Source organism: Lolium rigidum, chromosome 7 (assembly GCF_022539505.1).
Source record: "Lolium rigidum isolate FL_2022 chromosome 7, APGP_CSIRO_Lrig_0.1, whole genome shotgun sequence".
Lineage (NCBI taxonomy): Eukaryota > Viridiplantae > Streptophyta > Magnoliopsida > Poales > Poaceae > Lolium > Lolium rigidum.
The window spans coordinates 100,754,316-100,762,158 of record NC_061514.1 but is presented as its reverse complement, the minus strand read 5'-3'; the positions used below and the strand labels follow the sequence as shown (position 1 = coordinate 100,762,158).

General features: G+C 48.2%; 1 long non-coding RNA gene across 1 annotated transcript; it reads right to left on the bottom strand.

Moving 5' to 3' along the window:
• Positions 1 to 1,828: 1,828 nt before the first annotated feature.
• On the bottom strand, positions 1,829 to 6,385 carry LOC124677778. Its single transcript, XR_006994225.1, has 3 exons — positions 6,307 to 6,385; positions 5,044 to 5,216; positions 1,829 to 2,632 (listed from the first exon to the last, which is right to left on the bottom strand). It is a non-coding gene; the product is annotated as an uncharacterized LOC124677778 (long non-coding RNA).
• Positions 6,386 to 7,843: the final 1,458 nt, after the last annotated feature.

The window sequence follows — 7,843 nt, the reverse complement described above, 5'->3', positions numbered from 1 at the left end:
CAAAGGTCGCCACGGATAGGGGTGGACTAACGAGCTGCTCGGATCGTTAAGGCTCGGCTCGTTAAGCTTGTGATCGTTAAGGCTTGAATCGTTAAGCTCGTTAAGAATAACGAGCTGAAATCATTGTTCGGCTCGACTCGTTATGTTCTTGCGAGCGCTCGCGAGCAGCTCGTTAAGGATCGTTAAGGAGGCAATGGAAAACAAACATGTGTGCATTGCCTAGTAAGGAAGAGAGGAAGCATATGTTTTTAGATCCTAATGTAGGAGTTTCAAGCATGGTTAAAGAACACTATTTTGTTTGGTCCCTTCCTGCCAAATATTTGAGATAACTAAAGTGACTTGCAGTCAAAACTGGTGAAACCTAGCTTGTTACCGATCTTAACGAGTAGCTCACGAACATAGTCGGCTCGATTGTTTAGCTCGTTAACCTTAACGAGCAAAAACTGATGCTCAGCTCGGCTCATTAACAAAACGAGCCGAGCTCAAACGAGTCGAGCAAACGAGCACTCATTTAACTTACCGATCTTCGAGCTTTTTGTCCAGCCCTAGCCACGGACATACCAAAGAAAGCAGCCGGCCAGTGACCTCCTCCTCCTCGGGACAGAACCCTCCCTTCCCCAGCTGCGGACACAACACAACTCCTCCAGGTAGAACAACCTGCACATCACAAACGGCAACGAATCAACCATGTCTGTCCGTCCATCTGCAGCAAAGCCAGTACTACTGAAAAAGTATTTATACGGTGAAACAAACAAATTGGCAGCAGTACGTTCTTCTCCTACAGGCTGGCCATTTCTTTTAAACAGCAACACGGAGATCAAACCTCCCAACTTGGATAAAACTCCTAACATGAATGCACCGTAACGGCCTTGATATACTAGACGGAAGAAATGATGTGGACACAACAATGGAGAACTTCAGGCCAGCAACGGGCTGTACAGATACCACTAGACGATCAGAGAGGAAACAATATATATATGCATGTAAATGCTAGAACCAAAACACAGACCAGCCAGTCCTAAGCATCATACTCCCACCATCCCAAAATAAGTGCCTCAGCTTTTCTAGTTACGGATGTATCTACAACTAAATTGCGTCTAGATGCATTCGTATATAGGCAAAACCGAGTCACTTATTATGGCATGAGGGGAGTACTAGAAATTCAATAGCACGACATATTTTGAAACTGGCGCAGAGCAGATAGAACAAACAACGATCAGCCCCATTTGCAACAAATGGCAGTGAACCAAGTCTGCCCACTTGCAACACGGATAACACTGACAAATAACAACCATGATACTGACCAATAGCAAAGTGAGGAAAAATCTACAACTTGGATACACCAATAACAACCATGATACTGTTTGGAGAACTCCAGGCCAGCAATTACCATGTAGAGATACTACATGATCAACTACACAAAGAAATCACAGGGAGGAACCAGAAACTTCCCTAAACACACATTGAGTCGAAGACGAATGCCACCGCTGTTGTTGTTTAGTCCTCCCCGTTATTCTCAAACAAGAGCAAATCATGGTCAGGTCACCAAAGCAAACACTGACATTTACAAATAACTCAAACTATCAACAACGATTGTTATCAGATTGATAGAAGCAAAGTGAGAAAATGACTTGTGTAACTTGAATCAAAGCCATTTTAACCAAACCAAACAGCAGTGTTCTTTAAATACCCAACAGGAGCATATATTGCTCTTCTAAGCTGGCTGGGAAAGAGTGCAAGTGTGTTCATTGGATAATAAACACACATGTATTCTTCATTCTTTACTTATGATCCAGCAAGCAAAAAATACTTGATCAAAAACTTGCATTCCAATATGTATGTACTACTTGAACCAAAACAGAGATCGACAAGTCCTACACAGCACAAGATGGTTACAACATCTCCTGTCAGTGTCATTACCCAATCCAAACAACACCTATTTTTATCAGATTGATAGCAAATGAGGATTTATCTACAACTAAAATGTGTCTAGATGCATTCGTATCTAGACATAATCGAATCACTTATTTTGGGACGGAGTTAGTCCTATAAATACAATAAGACGGTATCTTTTGAAAATGGCGCAGAGCAGATAGAACAAACAGCGATCAGCCCCATTTGCAGCAAATGGCACTGAACCAAGTCTGCCCACTTGCAAAACGCATAACACTGACAAATAACAACCATGATACTGCCCAGTAGTGAGGAAATGAAACCCACAACTTGGATAAAACTCATTCGACGCTCGTATATCACATGAAGAAGCAGGCCCCCCTCCCTTTCGCCTTAATACAAAATAACAAGGCGAACGGATGAATTAGCTAGTAAAGTAACACTGCAGAATAATCAAAACAGTGAACACACTTAATTCCGGCCAACCGTACGAAACACCGACTACAAAAGACAGCATGTTGTCACCAGAAATACCTTACACCTACTACATTACCTGCCATCAATGACTCGACGTACACGAGCCTCAAGAAACACCAGGGATATTTTCTTAACTACTTACTTACCTGCCGTCAACCCATATGATCATTAAAAGAATTGCTGGACCCGCCCCACAGCAGTTGCAGCACCGCTGGAACCGGAACGGCCGGAGGCGAGGAGAGGCCAGGCCGTGTATCCTCCCCTGCAGCAGACCAGGCAGCTACAAAAAGTAAGAATCTTGCTAATTCTTAGTCTTGATCTTTTGTGCTCGAAATACAAAACACAAAAATAAAATACAAGAGAATTAACATAGCATTCAGCAGCAGCAAGGAATGCAGAAACAAAAAGAGTTTGGACAAATAGCAATAGTGTGCAATGCGCCTCTCCAGTCCTAATAACAACACTAACAGAGTGCAATGCAAGAAGAAAGAAACAGGAGGATATCAATCATCTACTTCATTGTAGAATTTCACTAAACCCAAACAAGCTGCTATATTCAGTTTACATACACAAACAGTTAAGACCCTGCGTAGTAAAAGGCCAGCTAAACTAAAATTTCAATGATACCCACTAGATTGGAAATTGTGTCCTAAGGGCATCTCCAACCGCGCGACCCAAACGGACGCGCTGGGCCGTCCGTTTTGGGCCGTTTGGGTCGCCGCCCGGACACGCGGACAGCGCCCCGCGTCCGCGTGTCCGTTTGGGTCGCGCGCTGCGCCCAACGCGCGGACGCATCGCATAAACCGGAGAAAAACGAAAACAAAAAAGAGGCAAATTTAAACGAAATTTCATTGAACATATGCCCTATTTTGGGCAAATTTAGTACATAGCCCTATTTTGGGCAAATAAAACTAACAAAAGAAGCCCCTATATGGGCTTTTAAATTTAAACTAAAATTTAAACAGAAAATAAAAAACCCTCTAGGGTTTGGTCGGCGGCGCGGTGGCCGCCGGTGCGCCGCCTAGCCCCTGTGGGCGTCGTCGGCGACGACCCCGGGCGGCGAGGCACTGTTGTGGCTCGACCGCGCCGGGGACTCCGGCCAGGGAGACCACAGGGCCTCCTCCCACGGCGAGTGGGGGTCCGGAGCCACCCGCGCCGCCTGGAGGCGCTGCTGCCTCTCCGCGCCGGCGGCGGCGCTCGGCCTCCCGGCGCCGCCTCCTCCAGCGGCGGCACCTGTCCTCCTGGCGGCGCTGCTGCTCGTCGGCGCGGCGCCTGGCCTCCTCCCGCCGCGCCGCCTCCTCCTCCTCCTCCCGTCGCGCCTGGAGGGCCTGGGCGTAGAGCTCCCAGCCCTCCGCGTCCTCCACCTCCCGCCGCGCCGCCTCCTCCATTTCGGAGGTGCGAATGGCCGCATGGAGTTGCGGCCATTTCGCCTCCTCCTCCGCCGCCGAGATGATCAGGGCGGCGCGGAGGTCCGGGTCCTCCTCCGAGGACTCCGGCTTGGGCTCGATGAGGAGAGGCGGCGGTTGCGGCAATGCCGCACCGCCGCGGGCGGCCTCTCCGATGTGGAGGCCGCCGCGGTTCCCTCCGGCCCGCAGCGCCGGCGGCCGACGCCGACTGCTGCTGGCCTCGTCGTCATTGGCTCCGGGAGCGAACCGTCGCTTCGGGGCCATGGCGGCGGTTTTGCTCGGGGAGTGGAGTGGGGACTGGAGTGGAGGGCCAGATCCCCTCCAGTCCCCATTTAATAGACTCCCTGGTCACCGACGGGTGGGCCCAAGGGAGACGAGGCGACCAGCGCGCGGACGCGAGCGGACGGCGCGTGCCATCCGCGGCCACGCAAACCTAGCCCAGATTTGGGCCGGGTTTGCGTCGTTCCGGACGCCGCGGCCGTCCGCTTTTGCGGTGCGTCCCCGCGTTGGGCCGGGTTTTTGTCCGTTTCGACCCATCCGGACGCGCGGGCGCGGGATGGGTCGCCCGGTTGGAGATGCCCTAACTGCTACACTCAGTTCTCCTACACCGAAAATAGAGGTTGACCATTAGGCCATCCTAACAAGAATGGCTGCAGCCAAATAAAAACACTTGTATTCTTCATTCTTGTGTACCCATGATCCAGCAAGCAAAAATACTTGAACCAAAACTTGCATTCCAATATGTATAAACTACTTGAACCAAAAGAGAGATCGACATGTCCTAGACAACACAAGACGGTTACAACAGCACGTGTCAGTGCTATTACCAAATCCAAGCAACAATTCCTATGAGGAAATGAAACCTCCAACTTAAATAAAACTCACTTGAATACACACGCAACGACCATGATGCTGCTTGGAAAATGATGTAAACGAAAAACTGGAGGTTTGGATGATAAACATATATGTATTGCGCAACAAAAAGATTAAGCTGATTCGAATATCCAGCACTGTGCAGCCTCCTTCCCTCTCGTCTTAATAAAAAAAATAAAAGGCGAACAGACGCACTAGCTAGTAAAGTAACAACACAGGTTAATCAAAATAGGTAACACGCTTAATTTCCGGGCGACCGAACGAAATACAGACTACCAAAGACAGCATGTTGTCGCCACAAATACCTTCCATCTACTACATTAACTGACATCAATGACTTTACATACAGGAGCCTCAAGAAAAACAAGAGATACTTAAAAACCTACTTACTTACCTGCTGAACTTTACAAGAAAAGCCGGAGCCACCCCACAGCAGCTGCAGCACCGCTGGAGCCGGAACGGCCGGAGGCGAGGAGAGGCCAGGCCGTGTCATCCTCCCCCTCCAGCAGACTAGGCGGGCTACAGAAAGTAAGAATCTAGCTGATTCTTAGCCTTGATCTTTTGTGCCTGAAATACAAAACGCACAGAAGAAAATACAAGAGAATTAGCATAGCATTCAGCGGCAAACAAAAGAGTTTGGACAAACGCAATAGTGTGCAATGCCTCTCCCCAGCCTTTTCATAACAAACACTAACAAAGTGCACTGCAAAAAGAAAGAAACAGGAGGATATCAATCATCTACTTCATTGTAGGATTTCACTGAACCCAAACAGGCTGCTATATTCAGTTTAGATACACTAACAGTTAAGACCCTGCATATTAAAAGGCCAGCTAAACAAGAATTTCAATGCTACCCACTAGATTGGAAATCATGTCCTAACTGCTACATTCCGTTCTCCTACACAAACAATAGAGGTCGACCATTAGGCCATCCTAACAAGAATAGTTGCAGCCAAACATATAAATCGAACAACCTTTTTTCTTTATAAGCAAAAAACGCAACATCTGCAATTAGGCTGCCAAAGTGTTAATCCATGGACATGTGCATTTTAAAACTCCAGTATATACTTGCAGATACTACCAGGGAGAAAAGTTTCTTGTTTTTATCACCAAAATAGTCAGAAAAAAAAACATCTAAATTATATTCAGTTTGGAGGCGCCGACATATAAGATTCTACATGTAGTAGGACAGCAGATAAACTAGCATTTGACTACGAGCCACTAGACTGAAAACTGAATCCTAATTGCTACACATTCAGCTTTGAGACACCATCAGAGGTAAGAACCTACAAGGTGCCAATTCAGTAAGAACACAAGCAGCCTAACAAGTATAATTTAATTTTAGAGGCAACGTTACCTCCTAACTGCTGTCTACATGCAACATGTGCTAAACTAGCATACCCACCAGATTGGAAACTGGGTTCTAACTGCTACATTCAGAGAAAACGGCAGGAACTTTTCACCTTGCCAATGTGCATTATGTTCTGCATTTACTGTCATCTACATGTAAGCAGCTATCTTCTAACAGAACAACAGAATTGACACGCCATGAAGATACAGACGGAAATCAAGCTGTCATTTTCCAGGGGGGAAGACATGAAATAGCTGCTCCGATCTTGCAGTCTAGATGTAAACCAGAGGGACAGGTGGTACTCACATCGTCGACGGCCGGAATCAGCAGCAGCTAATCGTATTTATGGCCGTTGGCAGCAGCTCGGGGCGTGGGCGCAGAAGACGGAGCCGGAGGCAGCAACTCGGGCAGGCGACCACGTACCAGCTCGTCCTCCGCGCCTCCCCGCCGCCATTCAGTTCTCCTACACCAACAATAGAGGCCGGCCATTAGGCCAACCTAACAAGAATAGCTGCAGCCAAATAAATAAATCGAACAACCTTTTTCTTCATAAGAAAAAATGGAACATCTGCAATTAGGCTGCCAGTGTTAATCCATGGAGACATGCATTTTAATACTCCCGTATGTACTTGCAGATACTACCAGGGAGAAAAGGTTCTTGTTTTTATCACCAAAACACTCAGAGAAAACATCTAAATTATATTCAGTTTGGAGGTGCCGACATATAAGATTCTACATAGTAAGACAACAGATAAACTAGCATTTGACTAGCACCCACGAGATTGAAAACTGAATCCTAATTGCTACAAATTTAGCTTTGAGACACCATCAGGTAAGAACCTACAAGGTGCCAATTCAGTAGGAACACAAGCAGCCGAACAATTATAATTTAGTTTTACAGTAAATGCGAGGCAACTTTATCTCCTAACCGCTGTGTGCATGCAACATGTGCTAAACTAGCATATCCACCAGATTAGAAACTGAGTTCGAACTGCTACATTCAGAGAAAACGGCAGGAACTTTTCACCTTGCCAATGTGCATTTCCTGCCATATCTACCTGTAAGCAGCTATCTTCTAACAGTACAACAGAATTGACACGCCAAGAAGATACAGATGGAAATCAAGCTGTCATTTTCCAGGAAGAAAGACATGAAATTGCTGCCCCGATCTTGCAGTCTAGATGTAAAACAGAGAGGGAGATGTGGTACTCACATCCTCGACGGCCGGCAGCAGCAGCTGCTCGTATTTATGGCCGTTGGCAGCAGCTCGGGATCGTGGGCGGTGAAGACGACGCCGGAGGCAGCACCTCGGGGAGGGGATCGACCAGCAGCTCGTCCTCCGCGCCTCCCCGCCGCCATTCTGCACCTGGGCGAGCTTCCCCGCCGGCGCCGCCACCGCAGTCCGCGGCGGTCGCTGAGCTTCGCCGTCGCCCCGCCTTGGTCGTCCACGCCGGCGACCAGGACCGCGCGTGGAGCTCCTCTGCCTCCCCTGCTTTTGGCCCGCACGCCGTGGCTCGGCCTTTCAAAAGGCACGAGCACGGCCGCCGGCCGGGGCGGATGCTCTCGTGGCCTCTCCACCCGGTCCGCAGGACGGCGTGATGGTCTGGCTCCGGGACGGCGGCGCTGGTGGGAAAGAAGTCCATATAACTCCCTATGTATTGGGTTTGGGACAAAGAACTCCCCTAACTATTAACTGGTACATATGACCCCCCCTAAGTATGGAATACCATGCAAATTACCCCCTGAGTATGGAATACCATGCAAATTACCGGTAATGGCTGTTTTGATAGTGGTTTCTGTCCACGTGGATAGTGATGTTAGTCCAACTAACACCTGGTCCGGT